Raw genomic sequence first — 21,798 nt, 5'->3', positions numbered from 1 at the left:
CTCCTCGGCGCGGCCAGGCGCGGGGCCGCCGCGGGGGCCCTCCGTGCGCCTCTAGCGCCGCTTCATCGCCGCCCCGCGGGAGGCGGCGGAAGGCAGACGGGGCGAGCGGGCGGCTGGCGCGGTGCGCGGCCGCTCTGCCGAGTGCGCGGCCCGGCGCGGCCGCCGCCCTGCCCGCCGCGCCTCAGCGCCGTGTCGGGGCGAGGAGGAGGCGCCACGCTCGCGGCCCGCTCTGCACGTACGCCACTTCCAGCCCGCCAGCGCCGGCGGCGCGTCAGGCGGGCGGGGCCGAGCTGCCGGCGGGCGGGGCCGGGCCGGGCCAGCCGCGCCGTGCGGGAGGCCGGCGGGGTCCGACGTGCTGCGAAGCTGCTGACGGGGCGTGGCTGGGAACCTCGGGCCGAGCCCCCGCTGCCGGCGTTGGGAGCGGGCGGCACCGGCGTGACGAGTGGTTAAAGTCGAGCCTTGGGTCCGGCCGCGGTGGCCGAGCGGAGGGTCGGGCTGTGTCACTGTAGGCCCCGAAGTCAGCCGGTGGAGCAGGAGGCAGCGCCGTCCCCCTCGTAAATAACGTGTGGCTTCTGTTCGATCTAACCCGGCCCTGACCGCCGGAGCGAGGCGGTTTAAATAATGCAGAAGGAAGAGAGAGCAGATGATGGGGGCCGTGAAACCACGAGGTGCTGGGGCCGGCGCTACCGTGAGCGGGACAAAGCCCCACAGGAAAAGGAAGCTGGTTTGGCCGAGCGGCGGGAGCTGTGGGGACGGCAGAGAGGAGGTGACGCCATGGAGGGATGAGAGCCCCACCATGGTCACATCGGCTGTCAGCAGCCACACCAGGAGCTCTGAGATGACGTGTGTGCTCCGATCCACTCGGCTTAGCCTGAACCTTGCTGGCTTGCAGTAGATGTCAAGTGAATGTGATGTATCCTGTACATCCTGTGCAGTATGGCCCAACACAGTGTCAAGGTGCAGCACTCAGCAGCTCCTTCCTGGGCTGTGGGGCTCATTTGCTCTGAGGCCCATCCGGCAAGCAGAGCAGAAGCTTTGGTTGGCTGGGCTGGGCAAGGGCACTCAGCTGCTTTGTGTATCTTCTCAGCACAGAAATCCATCCTAAAGCCAAAGAGGCCCAAGAAAGGAGCCATGTGCAGACCTGGGGGTAGAGAAGCATAACGAGTCCTTTGGTTAGTAACTGAAAATGAGCAGTGTGAATGTTCTGCCCATGTTCTGCCAAAGCCTTTCATGTGATTTTGGGGAAATAGTTTTTTTCTTCAGCACTGTAGAACAGACACCCATAATGTTGCTCCTCACAAGCTGTTGTGAGACCAAGGATTGTGATGTAGTCCAGTAAGAGGGCTTCATTTATGCAATTAAAACAGGGGTGCAACAGGAGAAACAAAGCGCACCAAGGCCACAAACACCCATCACACGCACACAGAAAATGGAAGGGAAAACCAGGGCAGATTATGAGAAAGGCAGGACTGAGAGGACAAGGTCGTGTCATACCCATGAATCCAAGGTGAATGAAGTAACCTAGGCCAACTGAAAAAAAACAACAAACCAACAAAAAACAACACCAACAACAAAGCCTGAAAGAACTGGAAAAGCTGGGAACTAGAACCAGATAGAGCTGCAGGTCAGTAACTGCTTTGTTCATTGCTTTTAAAGGAAGGAAAGCGTAATAGTAGAAGCAGAAGGAAATGGCTTATAGACAAGGTTTAAGTCCAGAACATAATGTGGGTAGTTTTTTTATCCAAGTTTAATAGGAATTACTCTTTAAATCCAGGATTATGAGGTATGTCTGAAGTACCAGGCCAGGCGTTCCTCTAGTGTGCTTTGTGTTGAAGTTAATGTAGCTGAATTCATTGGGCTTGCAGCATTGTTAAGCCAGACCAAATGAGAAAAGAGCCAAGCCTGTGCTTTTCAAACACTTTAGAAATGCAAGCAATTATATTCTGCCTGGGAGAAGCTGAGGTGTTAACAGACCACTTCCATTTGTTGAGTACTCCTTCAGCAAACATCATGGAGGTGAATGTCATGACATTGTCCCGTGATTCTAACTCAACACTCAGACCATGAAACCAGTGAGAAAAGGACCAAGGTACAAATATGGCATCAGGCTAAAACCTGATGATAGTTATTAATTCGTGGGTTCATTTGGCTTCAGAACTCCTTTGTTCTTTTCCTCTTTCCCACATGTCAATTAAATGTCTTAATTTTTACATTTGCTAATGTGCTAAACTACGTCAAGTTCTCTTGACATAACATGTTCCCAGTGTGGTCAGAAGAAACAGCAAAAGCCATTTGAAATATATGAACCGTTTGCCAGTGTTTCAGTAGGGGCACAAAACAATGTAATAATGGTTGTGTTCCAGTGACAAAACTGAAGTAAAGAGTGGCAGTGGTAGGGAAGTTCTGGAAAAACAATGAGTATTTATATCACAATCGTGTCTACAACATGCTAGAAATGTTTTCCAAGCATATAAAGACTCTATTCATTGCCAGAGAGCTTGTTCTTTAAAAGACAGCGTAAGGGCAAAGCGTGACAGAAAGGAACATGCAGTATACAAAGCAAAATGACCTACAGGATGGCTGCCAAAACTAAAGGGGAGGGCATTGCTTCCCCCCTTTTCTGCAGGTAACTCTTCACTTGCTCCTTAATGTGACATTTCCAAACATCTCGTGAGTTGTGTGTGTCAGTGAGTGTTGGAAAGGGGCTTGATTGGTGACCAGGTGATGATGAGGCACAATTGATCCACAGAGAATGGAGGTAAAAAGTCTTCAAAGCTGTACCAGGAGGGTGATGTGGGGATAAACTAAATGCAAGGTCAGAGGGGTTTTTTTTGTCACCACTTTGATATAGATCTGCTATGTTTATTAGAAATGCCTAAATGAATAGATGGGTCGGGGAATAGCTTTTCTGTTTTCACCGAGTTGTAATAATAGCAGCATTTATATATCCTTGCATGTGCTCTATATATCCAGAGCACTGCAGTGTTCAGCTTGTGTAAGCAATCGGGGAAGGATCTTTGAGGGAGGAGGGGGTGCAGAACAGCAACACAAGAGACATCAAATTCACAGATCCAAAACAGCCTAGAAATAAATAAATCCCATTTTCAGACAGGTTGCTGTCAACAAGATCAAAGTCCCTTGGGACTCAAGGCTGAGGTTTTTGCTGGTGCCAGAATCTACCTGAAGCTGCACAGAATGTCCTGCAGCTGGGTGCTGTGTGAGGCATTGGTCAGATGGGGATGTGGCTGTGGTAGTGTCACTACTCATGTTTAGGACACGTGGCCTTGTAGTACTTGCTCTTCCCTTCCAGATCACTCCATGTCAGCTTGCCTTATTCCACCTACATCGTTATTCCTCGATCTCAACAGTGGCATTTTTCAGGCTCGCTTTTCATACCAGCAAGTGAACTGTAACAGGTTTGCTGCTTTTCCAAATAAAACTAGAGAACTGTTTGTCTCTGTTGGATTCTCTGTTAAGCTCACTTCCTTTCTAATCAGGACAAACTGTACAAAGTACACCCACAGGGCTATGCAAGCATTCTGTTGAACGCACACTTTTCCTGAGGTACTCAAAGGGTTAGCAGAGTTTATTCATCTCTCAAACACTGCCCCCATTTCTGCAAAGCAAGGGAAGGTTCATCTAGGAAAGGTGGTGCCAAGCTCTGTGGATTACTGACAGGCTGTGCTAGCGCTGACCCCAATGGAAAAGCACGCGTAGTTTTGTGCCATGACTTCTGGGCATTTTGAGGCGCTCTGCTGCCAGTATAAGCCCTGCTACACCCAGAGCTTTGTACTTTGCTGTTGTGGTTACTGACCCCAACACGCACAAGGTACCCCTGTACTGCACAGGGCACACACTGCTCAGCACAGGTGGCACAGCCCTTGGGATGGCAGAGAACCAAGCTCAAGAGCCATGGAGATATCCACAGCACTGTGGAGCCACACTGCATCCAGCCTATTGCTTGTTGATAGCATTGCAGAGCTTCCCTAAACACTTCTCGCCGAAATTAAAGTAACAGAATACTTTGGTTGTTTATCACCGAATATCATAATGTTGTATTGTTTAAAGGGAAAAAAACCTTTCATTATAATCTGAGATTATAAGGGTTGGGCTAAATTACAAGGAGAAGTATTCTCAATTACATTGTGTAAGCCTGGATAGCTCAGTGTTTAATACTGCGGGATTCCTCCAGGCTCTTCAGCTGAAATTGTTTGTTCTGTCCTTGAATCTGTTTGACACGATATGCCTTTACTCCCCTGGGAACACAGCCTGTTTTTATTACACCAACAGTACAGGTGGGGTTGATCAAGAGAGATTTATGCAGATTACCGTGTTTGGCTGCTTTAATTATTTTATTCATATTTAAAGAAAGCGAGTTACACCGCCGAGTTACAGCATAAGAAGGTGCTCTATAAAGACACATTTGTCCTCATTTTGAATTTTGTGCCGTGAAAAGTTCAAAAGCTTTTTCCACATTCTTTGTGAGGTTTTTCTCAAGAGGGGGTATTTCTGGCTCTGGTTACAGAAGCGCTCCCTGTCTTGCTAAAGATTGACAATTACGTACATTTTTGTTCTGGTCTCAAACTTAAGCAAGCCTGCAGGCCCTGGGGGTGCTTGAAGTCCGGTTATGGACAGCAAATTTCTTTCCAAGAATGTTTTTTAAACACTATTTGAAGTCCACGCTCTGATAGAGCGATAAGCAGTTCTGAAAAAAAGAAAGAATTCCTGTTTTATCTTTATATAGGTCACATTTATCTTAACTGTTCCAGAAGTTTTTCATGATTTTGATACAGACGAGTCTTCTGGCTTGCAAGGAAAGCCTCTGTGGCGTTTCAGAGGGTCGCAACCAATCCATGACCTTTTTAGTTTGCATCTGATATGTGCTTCCTGCCCCTGTGTCATCGTGGCTCAGCATCGCGACATGCTGAAAGATCATCAAGGTGGAAACAATGCGGAGCAGCGTTAGGTTGATGTGGCCTGCCATGATAATTTGGTGTGTTCCTGATGTATTGCACATCATATTTTCTCTTTCCTCTTCTTCCAGCAGCCAGGCACGTAGTTCTCTCTTCTGCCAGTGGCTTACCTTGTACTTGGAAAAGAGAACAGCGACAGCTGGAGTGCTGGCAAGAAGGACAGTTTGCTTCCTGGGCCTTGGTTTGGGAAGCTTGAGAGAGCCTCAGCCCATGGCTTACAGTATATCCTGCTGTCTAACATATTGCAGTCTCAGTATATTTCTCCTGATGGCCCAGGAGCTATTATCCAGAGTGCAAGGGAGGAACTCAGGAACTGTTCCTGAAGCCAAGAAGACGTGTTTTTATTAAAGGACCGGACATCTTAGCTTTGAATGAAGATGCAGCTTCTTTTCCCTTTCTGCAGCTGGCTAGCACGATTTTTGATACCTCCAAAGTCTGTTTCTTGTGAAGACTCTTGTACTAGTGAGAGAGATTCTAAGAAAAGATAAAGCCTAGGACATTTGCTGCGGCAAAAAGAGAAACTGTCATGGTAATTTAAGAGAGGAAGGAAAAGACAACAGTGAGGGAGTTTTTGAACTGACAGCACTGCCCAGGTGTTATCTCTCAAGAGATTTTGTATATACATATATGTATTTATGTCTTTTCAAATAAAATAATTTCTCAAAAATTAGCAGAAGCTTCATTTCTGTTTGTTTTCTATGTGAACAATGGTGTCCTCCCCTTCTCTTGAGCGATGGGAATATAATGTTATAGTTGATGTTTCATTAAACTACTTAGAGTGCTTGCACATCAGTCCTGAAGAGCTTACTTTTCCCAGGGCTGCCTGAATACATGTTCATATGCATATGCTTTGTGAGCCCCAAAGAGTCACCACAGTCTAGGTGAGTTCCATGCAGTTCACACTCTGTTTCCACTTCTCCTGGGACACTACCAGTGTGTTCCCATTGCCTGTCAGAATACAGCATCTTACTGCTCTCCTACATTGCCCACCTCACTGTCCCACACCATTCCAAGGGCTTTCTGATGCCTTTTCTTGCATTTTCATCCTTCCCAAAGATTCAGACTTATTCCATGCCATTCTGTTTGCTGACAGTGCTCTCGTGCCCTTCTCTATCATTTTCTTTGGTTTTGCTACACTTAAGTCAGGGTGTTGAGCTAGCTGCTGGCCACCAAAAGAGGTGGTTGTGTGCCTTCCAGCAGCATACTCCTTCACCTTCCTTCCCTTAGCATCATGCTTGTCTAGCCCTTGGTGAGTCAGTTCAAGAGAATAGTTTTCTGTTGGATTAACAGGTTGGATCGGCTTACCATGCGGTTTGATGTGGTGCAAGAGAGGGTGTGGACCCGCAGGGCCAGGAGTCAGGGAAGGAAAGCAGGACCACCCAAGTCAGAGCAGTAATCTGACTCAGTCACATCAGGTAGCTTCACCCTACGTTATAGAACCTGACCTATTTCTACTCCATCAGACAGAAGCCTTTCTGTGTGACCTGTTAAAACTGTATGGAGAGAATCATCCAAGGTTCTGAATACAGTTATATATCTGGGCATGTTAATGGCTGGTGTCAGCTGATTCTTCTATCTAAGGGCATGAGGAGAGGTGTTTTCTGCTGTTGGATCCATGAACAGCATGCCAAGAACTGAAATGTTGGAGGTTATTTTTCACAATTTAGTAGATGAAAGGGTCTGTCTGTAGATTAGAATAGTTCTTAGTACTTCAGAACTGAACAGATGGGGAAATGAAAATTGTGATGCATATCGGCAGCCAGTATGATGGTGCTCCTGTGTCTCCTTGTCTTCTGTGCTGACAAGAACAACCCTGTTTGAATACTTGGAGTCTAATATCAAAGTAGGAAACTTTAATGTGTTCTAAAGTATTTCCCAAGCAACTTAACTTATACCAAGAAGAGATATTTGCTAAAACAGGAGCATAATGGATGCATAGGAATTTAAATTCATATAGTACTATGAAAAATTGTTGTTTCCCTCCCACAGGATCTAAGTCAAAGCTGTTCATTTTGTCAGTTTAAATGGTCATTCAGTTAGCACGGTACTGTTAATGACTGGTAAAATGTAATGCTGGAATGCTATTAATATTTCTAAAATTGTGCCTAAATATTAGGTCCCAGAAAATTAAACTTAACAGGAGTTGTTGCAAACAGACAGCTGAATATGAATTATTAACATCTTTGTTTTGCTCTTGGAGTAATAGTACATGCTACCGAACTGCAATTAGGGCTGGGCTGCATCTGAATCTTCTTATCGTGCTGCATCAGTTTGTCCCTGTTAGAAGCATTACCCCTGAACCTGTTCCTTGCTTACCCAGCCAGCCAGTTAGTCACCTAGAGATAAGGTGGCATTTATTGGTAGTGGAAGAACGGCCTTTCATTTTTGTGCAGAAGCAAAAAACAGGTCAACAAGCAAGTTACACTTTCTTCATCCACCCACAGCTCCGTGGAATCAGAGAATCACAGAATTGCTCAGGTTAGAAAGGGCCTTAAAGATCACCAAGTCCAACCACAAATGAAAATGCTTATCTCTCCAGGGCACAGATTTCACTTATTTTTCCCCTTACTGTTTTATTACATTTTCCTCATGGCATTATTCTTTCTTTGGGTTATTGTTTGGTTTGTTCTGTTTTGCTTTGGAGTCTCCTTCTCTGGAGATATTCAAGACCCGCCTGGATGCCTACCTGTGTGACGTGGTGTAAGGAGCCTGCTTTGGCAGGGGGGATGATCTCTAGAGGTCCCTTCCAGCCCCTACAATTCTCTGATTCTGTGATTCTTTTCTTTTTAGACTTCAGACTACCTCTAGTGCTAGGACCATGTTTAGGAGTTTTCATTAAAAGAGGCTCCTAGAAAGGTTCCTCAGATCAGTTTCCTCACTGGGTTGTAGAAGGAGTTTTAACCAGAGGGAATAGGCAGAGAGAATAGATAGACTGTCCTCATCTATTCACTGAATTAAAAGCGTTGTTGAAATTGAGATGGGAGGCAAAGTGCCTCCCTTGTGCAAACACATCCTCCAGTAAAAGCCACGTGCTGTAGGCAGAAGTAGTTAAGGGCCCTACTTTTTATGTCATTTTATTTGTTAAACAAACAGCAACTTATCAATGTGAGAGGCCAGATGTGGCTAGCTCATATACACACAAAGGCTTGTGTGTTTGTGGATATGCCTGTTTGCTGTATCCAGCTCGGTTGGTAGCTTATTTGAGACCATTTATCCACATGTGGAAAAGGCACATAAAGAAGAAGTCTTTGAAGGTTTGTCAGTGTGGCGTACAGCACCAAATGTCTGCCATGTGCACTTGTGTGCTGCAGGGGTCTAAGGAATGCTATTTCAGGTTGGATATTAGGATATTATTACCCTCAGCAAGAGCAGTGAGGCAGTGGCACAAGCTGCTCAGGGAGGTGATGAGGTGGTGCCATGCTGCTTAGAAGTGTGCTTTGAGCATGGGCTGCATTGGTGTAGGAAATGTTCAAGTGCTCGGATGGGCTGTCCTGTGTGAGATGATATGCTGACTGAGTAACCGCAAAGGCAGCTCTAGAGAACATTCCAAGGGCAGAACACTTGAAACTTTGTTTCTAAATGATATGTAAATATAGGAAGCAACCAGCTGACTGCTGCAGAGGCTGGGAAAAAATGTCCCGCTTCCACCCATCCCATTAACATGGGTTTCTTTATGGAGACAGCAAATTAAGAAGTCTTGCCTACGTAGCCACACTTTGTTTTCTAAGATTTCATCTCCAATTTAGATGTGGATAAAAATTTATTCAGGTCAAACGTTGTGTGGTGGTTTCAAAAGAAATAACTTTACAAACATGATTGAAAAAAAGAATGGAGTCTGGCTTCTGACACCTCAGCATCATGCAAATATCAGAATCTCTGTTGCTATACATTTGAAAGAAGAATATCTATTGTCTGTTTGATTATCTGAGTGGAAGTCTAAAAAGACAGGAGAGAATCTCAGTTTGGGAGGCAGAATTCTGACCATGGAAGAAGGAAAAATTAAAGCCAATCATTTTCCTGCTCACGGACTGCATGTTGAACAAACTGAATTGCAGCTAAGTTATTATTTGAGCTCAAAACCCATTGGTACGCAATCTTTAAGCCTTTTTTTCTTTCTGCCTACATGGTTGTAGCATTAAGCAAGATCTTCATTTTGTTAGAGAAATATGGATATGATACATGTTGAAGCGCTGAGACGTTGCTCCGCAAAATAATCATCTCTCCACCCCACTCAAAGTGTCATCTGGATACGAGTTACTCAGAGGTGCTGGAGACGTGCTTTGTGTGTCAGAACAGTGTGCTGAGTTTTTATGGTAGTGTTTTGAAATCAAAACAACCTGATCTTACATGTGCAGGAGTGTATAGTGCTATGTGCTAACTACAGGGCAAACTACAAGGAAAACAACAGCTAAGAACAAATAACTTGGTCCAGTGTATGGCTCCTTAGTACACTGTGACAAAATAGGAAGAAATGGGAGGGGATTTCATGGAGTAGTGTGTGTTAACTCCCAAACCCTTCCCTTTGCTTTTTGATTGAGGGAGCAAAATGACCCTACCCTGCTCCATACACGGAGCAGGCTGATCTTTTTTTCTGGAAGCATGAAACTCTATTGAAGGTCTAAAGCCTCACCCATGTTTGTCAAGAGTTCCTTGTGAGAGGAGGTGTTCTTGGACATACGTAGACTTTGAGTCCTGCTTTTTGCTATTTCTCAAGATGTGTGGTTCCTTGTCTACTGCAATCTGAAATGCCAGAGTGGGAAGAGTTTTCTTTATGTAAACAAGACTGTTTACATGCACGGCGAAGCAGTCACCCTGAAGTTAGTGTAATCCCTCTGAGCAGCTTCACAGAAACCTTAAGGCTGTACTTTTTAAAGTGGTGCACACGGAGTGGAGACACGTATGGTGGTTTTCGGAATATTTGTTACTGTTTTGCTAAGCGCTGAAATACACTGTTCAGAAGTTTGGCTGGCTGCACACTGGGTTGGTGTGAGAGTGCCTGAGAAGGAAGGGAGAGGCCAGACCCTGCTTCTAAGTGGTTTATTGACTACTAAACTCTTTTAGTCAGATAAAAGCAACAGCAAATAACCTGATACGTGCATTACGACAGTACACTGTCTCAGCATCTCCCTCCCTGCATCATGTTTCCTATCTAGGTCACTGTGCAGTATGAGGCCGTTGGTTTACCAGATAAAGTTTCAGTATGGTGACCCAGACGCAGCAATGACAGGCACATTTTCAGGCTCTTTATGCAAACCACCAATGTCCTGAGCCTGTTCCTGGCACGTATCTCACCTTCCTGGCTGGTTCAGTGCTTGGTGCAACTTGCTCAGCCTTACGGACAGAGTTGGCTATACTGGCTTTTGAACAGCCTTGGAGATAAAGCCATCTTGCCATCAGTGTGTCACACAAATTCCATTACTATCCTGCACTGCTGTGTAATTAAATCTCCTTCTGCTAGGCATACTCTGGTTTAACGAGTTTTGTGAGTCATAGCAGGAAACCGAGAGTCCCCAAAACCAAGAATGGGCACAAACACCCCCTTGATAATTATCTCACTTAGAGAGAATAAGATTTCTGTCTGTCCAAGGCAATGAACACCAGATCTCCTTAGATCCCTTGTCAGGGTGTCTCAAGCTGGTGTACATCAAGGTGTACAAAGAAAGCAATTTTGCAGATATGAATTAAATGAAGATTTGTAGTACAGATGCTTGCAAGGAAGTGGTTTGGTGTGCAGCACACTGGTTTGAGAGTGCTTGAGAAGGAAGGAAGAGGTGAGGACTTGAAGATGCAGATGCTTATTCTCACTAACTGAAACCCGAACCTGTCTACACCACCGGACACTATTACGTGTTCAAGGAGAGCATTTCTCCTCTCTGTTGCACAGGCCTGGCAACCAAGGTTCCAGCATTTAAAGCAGCACCAAATCAAGTGGCTGGAGGTTGTGATGACACATGATTTAATGTAATTCACATTTCATTTCTCCTGTGAGCTGTGAAGTTCATGCTGATTTTCTGTATCTCATGACTTTCTCAGTCTTTACAGGCTTGAGCTCTGATCTCTTTTTAATCCCTGGTATCCATGCTATTTTTAGTCTTGCAGACTATTTTTGGTTGATATATACAAGACGTTGTCTATTTTTAGCTAGCCTAACAGCCAAACAGCATCCTTTCTCTGGCTATGCGACCCACGCATGCATGTGAATGAGTGTGAGGGGCTTTCTTTGCTTACCCTTTGATCACCGTTTTCTACTAACACACTGATCTTGGTAGGAGAAGTGCTCATCCTACATATGTTGTGGATGAATGAACTGTTCTGTATGAGCAGGTTGTCCTTCTGCAAAACCAGAGAATGTCTAGTGGGAGCACACCCCAAAGAACTCAGCGTGAATGAGTTGCTGATAGGGCTGCTTGCCCCCAGGACCACCTTTCTGTGTCCCCTGTCCCCATGGCGGTCGCACAGAGAAACCACATTACTCCCATGGTGGAGCAGGGAGCCCTAGGACAAGGCAGCATAGGGTGCTTGAAGAGCTGTCATTAAATTCCTCCAGCCTGCAGCCTAATTGCTGTGAGCTCCAAATGGCCCCAGGAAGCAGGTCGTCCCAGGAAGGCTCAAGGCCAAGTGACCTGATTTTCTCTGGTATAATCCATGGCTGGCCACTCTGAAACTATTTGCACCTTTAGGAAGCTCAGAGCCTTCTTCCCTAGCAGAGTGTCTGCCTGGAGCATGCAGTGATTCCTTCTCACTCACCAGTAATCCTCTCTCTGCTGTGATGCTGTGCAACTCAGTTTTGGACTTATTGTAAGCAATAGTACAGCACTGGTATATGTTATACATATGAAAATGCCATAAAGCTGCTCTCAACAAGCACAGATTGAGTTCCCCCTGATATTAAACCATCAGACACAGCTGCTTGCCTTAGCTTTCCAAAACCTTCCAATCCCACCTTTGAGGAGTCATTGACACCAACCCCTGCCTGCATTTCTTCAACTTCACCCCTGCAACTTCATGTTCTATATCACACTGACTTTGCAGGAGGTGCTTCCCTTTCCCTTCCCAAAACATCCTTCAACCAGTCCACAGCAACACTGATGATGGCACTGCCCTTGGGCTGGCCTGGCAGTGACAGCAGTGACAGTGCCATGGTGATACAAACCACAGTGGTAGTGTATTGCTGAATGGCAATACCAAGTAGAATCACCTATAGAATATTGCAATACAGCAGTTATTTAGACATTTTAGCTTGTCTGTGATAGAAAATGGTACTGTTGTAACAATGCAGAATTGGCCTTCCAAACCTCCCAAGCAGACAGTAAAGTATTAGAATAGAATAGCAGATCCCAAATAATAACTGAAAAAAAATTAACAGTGCAAGTCACCTCTCTACCATCAAAAGTAGGGCTTTTGCCAGTATAAACTGGTTTGGTTACAAAACATCACAGTTCTGACAGCAATTATTATGCCAGGAAAACTTGTAGATCCAGACTGCCTACAAAAACATGACTGCAGCAGCCACTGATATCCCGAGGACTCATTATGCCAAAGTCAGCCCAGTTGTAACTCCAGATTTCATTGAGAGTTATTCCAAGAATGACTTTGACCCATTGGACTGGATTCTTTTTCAAAACAGGAGAGTAAAATGCACTTCTAGTAAAATGACATGTTCTGGCAAATATGTAAAAAGCATTTATTTATCTGCTTATTGGCATGTTTATGTATTTCAGTTGACTGTAGGGTGAAAATGAGTCACTTGTGAACTGTAGGAACTCTGTCATTCTATGGAATACTCAGCCTCCCTCAAGTGTGCTGCTCTGAGTGTTGCTCAGCTCCAGGTGGCCTCTTTTTTCCCTCCTAGGTAGCACAGCCAGGTCTCCTGGCAAAATAAAATGGCTAAACAGAACTTTTTTTAGCTTGATAAATATATCTGCTGCGAAGGTATCATGCAGCATGTGCGGATCCAAATGGGGCTGAGGTATGGGCCGGGCACTGAGCAGCTCAGGACTTAGACAGTCACATGCTCGGCAGGAGGAACTTGCTCCCAGCAAGCACGTAAGCAATGGAAACTTACAGCACGTAGGGCACAGCAGCTCTAATCCCTCTCAGCTAGGCAGGCTCCCAGCCCTATGCTTTGGTTTCTACAAGTGCTCAGGTGGCCCCGTGTGGGGTGTGTAAGATTACCTGCTGAGGCAGGCCAATGTCAGCCTCAGCAGTTCCCCCCTTTGTGGGTCCTATCTGGGCTTTGTTGTATCTGCTCTGCTGCCCTCTGGATTTGCTATGCTCAGAAGAAGAATAAAAGCACTGCCACCTTGTTGTCCGGGAGAATGGAGCTGCTTATGGATGCTGAGATGCCAAGGTACAGGGAGTGCTAACATGAATATAGTTTGACTCTCACCATCAGCAAAGGAAGCAGCTGGGAAGCAGTGTTGGCTTTGCTACATACTGTAGCCAGGCTAGGTAGCAATGATACAAGAGAGGCTGGAATAGGAGGGGACTGTCCCTGCTCCCACCTCTGCTACCTCCACCTCCTCCAGCGGCAGTAAGACAGTGTGTCCTATGTCCCTGTGCTCCTGTTTGGCCATTCCCATCTTCCTGTGAGGGACATGAGCAGATCCCAGAATCACAGAATCACAGAATTGTAGGGGTTGGAAGGGACCTCTAGAGATCATCGAGTCCAACCCCCCTGCCAAAGCAGGCTCCCCACACCACGTCACACAGGTAGGCATCCAGGCGGGTCTTAAATATCTCCAGAGAAGGAGACTCCACCACCTCCCTGGGCAGCCTGTTCCAGTGCTCCGTCACCCTCACTGTAAAGAAGTTCTTCCGCACATTCGTGAGGAGCTTCCTATGCTGTACTTTCATCCCATTACCCCTAGTCCTGTCCCCACGCACTACTGAAAAGAGACGAGACTCACCACTAAGGCTCCCACACCTCAGGTATTTATAAACCTGGATCAAGTCTCAGCCTTCACCTCTTAACAGTGGAGTGGCAAAAGCCATCCAGAGTAGGAAGTGAGGCAGAGACCCTGCTGCTGCAGGGCTTGACCCATGCACAAGGGCTAAATGCATGTCCCCATTGCTTTCCTAAAGCACTGCAAGGTTTATGCAGTTTGGTATCTATCCTATGCACGCATTAGTCATTTGTTAAAAGGCTGCTGGATATTCCCCCTCTTTATCTGTTGCACTGAACTGCTGTTTATCCTATTTCGGCGTTCGGAAAAATCTTGTCACCCAAATTACCTTAGCAGAAGGTGAAAGTGAGCATGGAGGAAACAAGGACAACTCCATTTATTCCGTGTGGATAGATTACTTGTTCTTTTCCTATGGAACAACTGTGGATGTTTTGCTTAGGAAAAAGAGAGAGATTAAAAAAAACTGAAAGAAAACCCCAAACTCTTCAGCTGCACCAGCCCTGCCCAGCTGTGTGCATGTCACTGAATGCTGCCCCACAGAGAGGGCACATTCCAGATACTTTGCTCTTTGGGATTAACTGTCCCTTCCATCAGGTTGGCCTGGACAAACAGTGCTGTTGATCATGTAGTGCAAATCTTCCTGAGAAAGACTTTTAGGCTATTGATTACAAAAGACAGGCATTACACAACATGATTCAACCCCAACATGTTGCAGGCAGTTGCTGCAACAGATAGGAAATGTTTATTGATCACAGCCAGATATGAAGATACACATCCTTTACACTAAGTGATGTTTAATATCTAGTGTAGAAAGATCAAAGTCACCTTTATGCCACGTGGGGGAAAGAGCTCTTCAAGGATATGAGAGGACGTACATTATCTAACATCCTACCTTGCACATAATGGCTAAGAACAAGCAGGAGGAGAATGTGCGACGCTTCTGCTTGTGAAATGCAGTGCCTGAGAAGCAGAAGGGCGTGGGTTTACTCCCACCTCATGCTCAGTGTGTAAGTGAAGGATCAGTGTCAGGAGCAGTCTCTTTTTGAGAGAGCTGCGGTCCAGATCTTAGGAGGAAGAAGTTGCTTTCTGCAGGGACCTCCCTCCTAAGCACAGCTGAAGACCAGCCAGCAAGGATGAGTCCCGCTGCCGTGAGGAGGCAGAGGGAAGACACTGCTGGTTGTTCGGGGCCACTGATAAGGAGAGGATGAGGGACATCCTGAAATGATGAGGTCGGGATTCCTCTGGTGAGTGGGTAAGATTGCAGCCAGCAGAAGTCAGCATGTACAGCAGACCCCATTATCTCCAGCCCAGAGGTGTATGTGGGAGAAAGGTTGTGCTGGGACAGTCCCTGTGAGATAACCTCCTATGATCCCATCCCTGAAGCTATGCTGATTAACACTAGGATGAAAATAGCCTTTGGAAGTTTCACGCTCATGAAAGGTCAACCAGACTGGGACATCAAGACCAATGTCTAAAGGAGTGGGAGAAATAGCACCTTTTGTCCTTGAATGCTGGACTTCTGCTCTAAAAATAGACTTCTGAGCTATTTACTGGCACAATTGCATGTCCCTTCTGCCCAGAAGCAAGTTTACCTCTGAATGCTGTCATAGGGGCATCAGAGGGTTTTGAGGTGCCCTGGGCTCTAGCCAGGCTTGCATTCTATTGACAGAGAATTTGAAACACAGCCTTGTTCCACATCCACTGCTCTCAACGTGTTTGTTCTCAGTCCATCCCTTGTGAATGCTCCACACAAAGACACATCAGATCTCAAAGTAACCTAAGCTCAGGGCCTCTTCCACACCAGCAGAGCTATTTCTCTGTCAAACTGAGAAATAAATAAATCACGTGCAACTCCTCAGAGCAAGGGTCTGCTCTCTTCCTCCCAGCTGTGGCAGCTCTCACTGGAGCAGAAGAGTGCCCTGCAGCTGCCCACTCCTTCACTGACCACAGAGAGCAGCAGCTAAGGAGGAGGAGGGAGGATGAAGGGTTGACTTTAGAAAGGGTTTGGAGTCACTTTGGTTGTGGACTGCACTGGAGAGGTGGACAATTTGGTAATTCCAGCTTGGCCAGCAGTGCCAAGGTGACATGGGGTTGTTTGCTAAGGTCACCCTTGTGCTTGTGGGGTGGGACAGTCCTGTGCCAAAGCAGTTGAAATAAAAGCGAGCACTGCTGCAAGCACACGGACAAGGCCACTCCTCAGGAGATGATCAATAAGGCCTGATGCTCTCCAGCTGTGTGGGCTCAACTGGCATTGCTCACAGCCCTGTGACATGCACCTCTCTCTCCTCTGTCTATTCCGAGCAAGGCCCTGTATGTTCATGAACAAAGCAGAGCGCTCTGTGATCTGCATTTGCATCTGGCTGCCCACCATTGCCAATACGTTGATTTTTATGTAGTTGGTTCTAGAAAGGTCACATTAAACTTTTAAAAGCACATATTTCTTTCTCCTGGTGGTGGCTGGCCCACCACAGACATGTATCCATAGCACAGATGATGAATGGTAGCTGCACACCTTCTTTCTCTCTCCTTCTTGCTCTCCCTCTCCCTGTGATCTATGTTTTGTTGTCCTGGCACAGGCTCTTCGTGCATTCCAGCCAGGGCTGCTGCTTGCTTCACAAACCCTTGTGCTGCTACAGCCAAGAGCATTGAACTGAGGCAAGCACAGCACGGGGCAGCTCAGCAGGCTGCCTTTACAGCCTGATTCTTCCCCCTTGCTTGGCAGAGGAAGCACCTGGGCTGGAGAAATGAGCCATTTAACTACCACTGAAGATCAAAATGAATAGCACCTTTGGAAACTGGCAAGTGTTAAGCAATGCCTGAGGCAGCAGGAGAAATAGAAAAGGGTTTTGTATTTTGCACGTCATTCTGGAGAAAAGGGAGTGACCTTCCTTGAGGGCTGGGAGACAGAGGTTCAAAGATTTGCTTCATTGCCTGTGCAACCAGAGAGGCACCTGCTTGTGTAAGATCAAAGCCCAGGAATGCCACACTGGGACACAGAAGAACAGAGGTGGGAAAGGCCCTCTCAGATCGCTGAGCCTGGTGCCCTCCATCACTGCAGGCAGCAGCGTGGCACAGGCCCCTTAGAAACTAGCTACAGCTTGTACTGAAAACTAGTAGCATTTGTTTGCTGCTGTCTTCTTGTGTGAGATGCCTGTTTTTTCATGCCTCGGATAACCAGGAACTTTCCTCTAATTTCAGGGCTCTGTTTATGGTCGGTTTGCAATGAGATGTTGTTGTGTTCCACTGTCCTTCAAGTTGAATAGTTTGGCTTTCCATGCCCTGCTATTTAAGGACAGAAATTATAATCTCTCTCACCCTCTGTTTACTGAAATTCTTTCAGTGTGTCACAAGAGAGGCTGTCCAATCCACATTATTTTCCTGCACATCTCTTCACAGTGCCTCCTGCAGTTTGAGGGCTTTCTGAATGTATTAGGTAGCTAACTCGAACTCATAAGTTATTCTGGATGCAGTTTCTCCTGTGCCTTTTTTACAGTGCTATCAGCATCACTTAAGTCTTTTTCTTTCTAAATAACTGTATGTCCTGAGATTGGATTTGCCCTTTTTTTCCCTTTCTTCTTTTATTGTATGCCTGTGTTGCTCTGGGGGTTCACAGTCATCATATTATTGTCAGGTTATTTTCTGGATTCAAATTCACCTCTTCATATATTTCTTGCTTGTTGCACATATCCTTGTTCTTTGTTCCCTCATCTATGATGTTTCCTACACCATTTCACTTTGTTTGCGTAACTGCAGCACTTAGAAAACTCTCCCTGTGATATCCATAACTCCTTGAGTACTGGCAACACCCTCCAGCTTTCTGCCATTGATGGATTTCATCACACACCAGTCCAGTTTCACAACACTTCTGTATTGTGTTACTCTATTTATTTATTTATTTTTTATATATTTAAATTATTGGTAAAATATCAAAAAAACCCAAACAGATCTCTGTGGAACCCCTTGATTTCAGCATGAGACATTTCCAACATTACTTATCTTCTTCCTCCCTTCACGCAGTTCTTCATCCTTTATGATCTGCCTACTAAACTCCAGCTTCTCCACTTTGCCTTTTGATTATATAAGCAGTGGCCCTGAATCAAATGCTTTATTCAAGTCCAATAGCTGAGATCTACCATGCTTCCTTGGCCTGAGTGATTGGCTTATCACATCTGGAAAGATTGCTTAGTTTGGCATCATCTAGATTGGAAAGTCCCATCTTGTGTCTTACCCTACTTCCCAAACACTTGTAATGTGCAATTGGTGATTAATCATTCTTCTGAGTTTGTTCTAAGGGTCACAGCCTGCAGCTTGCTAATGTCTGGTGAGGACACTTCCTCATAAATCAGACACAGGATTTTTGCATGACAGATCTAAAGAATACTCTATGTCTTCTTGTGCTTTTAATACAGTCTAATTCTTGTTTGAACACTTAGGTGAATTCTTGCCCTTGGATGTGCAGGCAGATTCATTGCCCTTATTCAACACCTTCCGTACATTCTTTATGTGTTCTTATGTATTTTATAACTTAGTTATCTGGTGGTGTGCTGTGTGAATGCTTTGTGCCTTCAGGTTCTGGGGAGCATGGGTTGTAAAATTTGCAAAGAGTTGCTGGACTGGCTGGTGAATATAGAGGTAGTGTTTGAAGGGGGAGAGCAAAACAAGGTAAATACACTGTTTCTCCTTCAAGTTATGCAGGTTCTTTGGGAGCTGCTGAGTTGCAGTGGTAACCTGATGTCAGGGGAACACAACAATTAGTTTCCCTCAGAGAGATGATCTCCCTGCCAATCTGGCAGCAACTGTATGGGTGAAACTTCAGCAAGGACACACTTTTATTATCCCTGTTCTAGATGTGGAGTCCCCACCAGCAACTGAGACAGAATAGTCACCTCCACCTCCTGATTCCTTTCCTTCTTTCTTCTGCCATGTTTTTCTCATTTAGGGAATTCTCACCACTTCCAAAGTACAGTGATATTTTTCACAGTGATCTCCACAAGCTCTCCAGCCATTTCTCCCTTATTCCCTAAGCAAGATGCTACATGACAATGAATATGTATCTCTAAGGGTTTGCATATTGCAAGGGCAGAATTCATAAGAAAAACTGTTGTGTAATTTTCACTTTTCCAGCTTAGTTTTCTTCAGTTCTCACTGTTCCACACTAACTTTTTGAGGATCATTTCAGTGGTCTGAGTTGAGTAATGGAAAATTCTGGAGTAAGCTTATTTCTAGCTTTCATCCTGAATTGGGCCTCTCTGGTTCAAGAGTCTGCCTCCCTGTCTCCCTGCCAGGCAGGTGATCCACTGTGTTTCATCTAGCATAAGAGATTCCCTGCAGTTAAGCATCTGACTAAACCACAGTGGGGCACAGCCCAAGATAACAGTTTAAAGGGATGTGGATGAGGCCAGCCTAGCAACCATGTTTGCACTTGTGCAAGTGATCCTGGTGGTGGAGGGTGTGTGTCCTAATCATGTGAGCAAACAGCAAAGGAAACATCTATTTGCAAGGGTGAAGGGGAGGTCAGAGACATGAACGTTGTGATTATTTGCTAGAATAGGGCCTTCTGGCGTTCTCTTTGTGGTAGGATATAGACATAAATTTGGGAAGCTGGGAAGAGATAGCCATGGCCCTTTGGATGTAGAAATACATGAAAACACTCTCCGCCTCTTAAATTCTGTCTCACATCACTTGAAAACAGGCTAAATTTCCATTGCCTTGGCTATTTATGGGACTGTCACAGAATAATTATTCATGCTTTGAAGGATGTTGTCTGCATGCACTTGAGAAATTACTATCATATAACCAGCCTAATCCACTTCTTGACTGCCAGGTACATAATGCAGATGTCTGTCATCACCAACTAGTTCTATCCCAGTCCAGTCCCTCAAAGGTGTTCTCAATGCTGACTTGTGATTTTGCTGCTTTAGTCATTACTGTGTTTCCTGGCCTTCCTCAGGGTCACTGTCTCCTCTTTCCTCTTCATTTTGAAACGGGGCTTTTTAAAGGACCTGGTTATCTGGCACTCTCAAAACATGGCCAAGGTCAATCTGTATTCTCCCCGTACTGTTTGTACAGCTGTGGGTAATCACACAGGCTCTGAAATCTCTTGCATTCCTTAAGCTCTCCGGCTGCTTTACAATCACTGTCCCCTGCAGGCATCCCCATAGAAGACACTTTGATTTCTGAGGAATAGACATGTTCTTCCAAGACTTCAACTTGTACAGGTGTATGTGTAATGCATTTTTAATAACGGTGGCTCAAAAGAGCTTAAAAGGAAGCTTAGCACTGATGCTGATGACTTCCATATGGGATGCTACCCTTGCTCCCGACACCTGGCCATAAGGGCAGCATAACCAATGCCTTTTTAAAAGCAAACAACCACTATCTGCACATAACTTTTCACCCACTTTAGTTCCCCCCACTTTTTGGCACTGTGAATAGCACACTGCTAGTGCAGTGAAAGCCCCTTGCACAGAGACTCCAGGATGGGATGGCCCCTGTTGTGAAGCAGAAAAGTAAAACAGCATTCTCTGCCTAGATCATGATAATTGGACTGCACACTTACTAAGAATCTGACCAGATCTGCAGAAGGTTTAGGTGATTAAAAACCCTGGCTAAAAATAAAGCTATGCTGATTGCTAGAAGTTCTAGATAACAATAAGCTACGTTGATAGCTATAAATGCTATGTGATAATGGAGCTCTAATTATAGTTGTAACTTTGTGATGTCCTCACTCTACCCACGATCCCTAAAGAACCTGCCTGTCCCCACAGTGTCGGGTGACAGGGAAGTATTCTTGTCATGGAAACAGAGGAAAGCTTCCACCCATTTCAACTGCATATTCTTAGAGTGATGAATAGAGTTGTGCGTGTTGTGTATAGGTAACCTGAAAAGCTCCAAGCTCCAAGCTCACGTAATGTTGTGTTCTACCCTTATGCAGGCCATGTTGAATTTAGAAACTGTTAATGAGGGCATTCATGACTGGGAAGGCGTTAGGATTAATGTTTCAGTTTTTTGCAGTATTGGTTCTCTAGGATTACTGATATAAGTAAATTTTCCTGGAGGACAGGAAAATAAAAACTTCATGTTGACATGTTAAGATGGGGTTGTAAATGTACATATCAAACCTTTATTAGTTTCCTGTCTGGGGCCTTTGCTCTTTGACAGAACAATAAAGTGTTCAGTCTTGTAATGAACACAGTTTTGTTATGATTCCCATTATCAGGTTGGAGCTGACCACACAGCACAGCAATCAGAGAAAACAAGGCTAGGATTTTGGAGACGTGGTCAAGTACCAGAGTATGACCAGTTCACCACATTGGTATCGGTGCGGTAGATTCTCCAGGGAAGTTTTCAGCCTTTCCATCAGCATCTTCAAGGTCATCATAAAACAAAATTACAGTCTGAGACTAATTCCTCTTAACTCTTGTCTCTGCAGCTCATTTTCAATGGATGTAGGTCTGGAGTACTATGGTACTTCATCTACTTGTCTTTAATTAATTGTCTCGATGCAGCCATGTATGGGAAGAGAAGGTCATTCTCCCCTGAGGCCCAACGTAAACACTTGATTTCTATGCCTGGACCAACCTGTCTTTGCCTTTCTACAGAAAATTAGGAGGCTCATGAGCTCTCTGGCACAGAGGCTGTGCATAGTCTGCTGGTGATAACAAGACATTTTTACTAGAGCACCTGGATACCAAAGGCAGGACTAATTCTTTATTAGCATTTGAACAATGAGATGCAACCTGGACAGCATTGGCCATTACAACCCTATGGAGCAGAAGAAACTTGTATGTAAGGAGCAGCTAAGTGCAGAGGGGAATAAATCTATATGGGAAGACAGATGGAAGACTACCAACACATGTAGGAACAAAGGTGTACACGTTGTCTTCTGTGCAAATGCCTTTAACATGAGATTTCTCCAG

General features: G+C 45.3%; 1 long non-coding RNA gene across 1 annotated transcript in view; it reads right to left on the bottom strand.

The window, feature by feature from the left end:
• Positions 1-353: 353 nt before the first annotated feature.
• LOC116653243 overlaps positions 354-21,798 on the bottom strand; it is a 49,260-nt gene continuing 27,815 nt past the window's right edge. Inside the window, exon 3 of the long non-coding RNA XR_004306789.1 lies at positions 354-1,141. This is a non-coding gene — a long non-coding RNA (uncharacterized LOC116653243). The remainder of the gene's footprint in view (positions 1,142-21,798) is intronic.

This window comes from Coturnix japonica, chromosome 3 (assembly GCF_001577835.2).
Source record: "Coturnix japonica isolate 7356 chromosome 3, Coturnix japonica 2.1, whole genome shotgun sequence".
In the NCBI taxonomy this organism is placed as follows: domain Eukaryota; kingdom Metazoa; phylum Chordata; class Aves; order Galliformes; family Phasianidae; genus Coturnix; species Coturnix japonica.
Note: the sequence above shows the minus strand (reverse complement) of the source record. Positions and strands in the feature narration are given on the sequence as shown.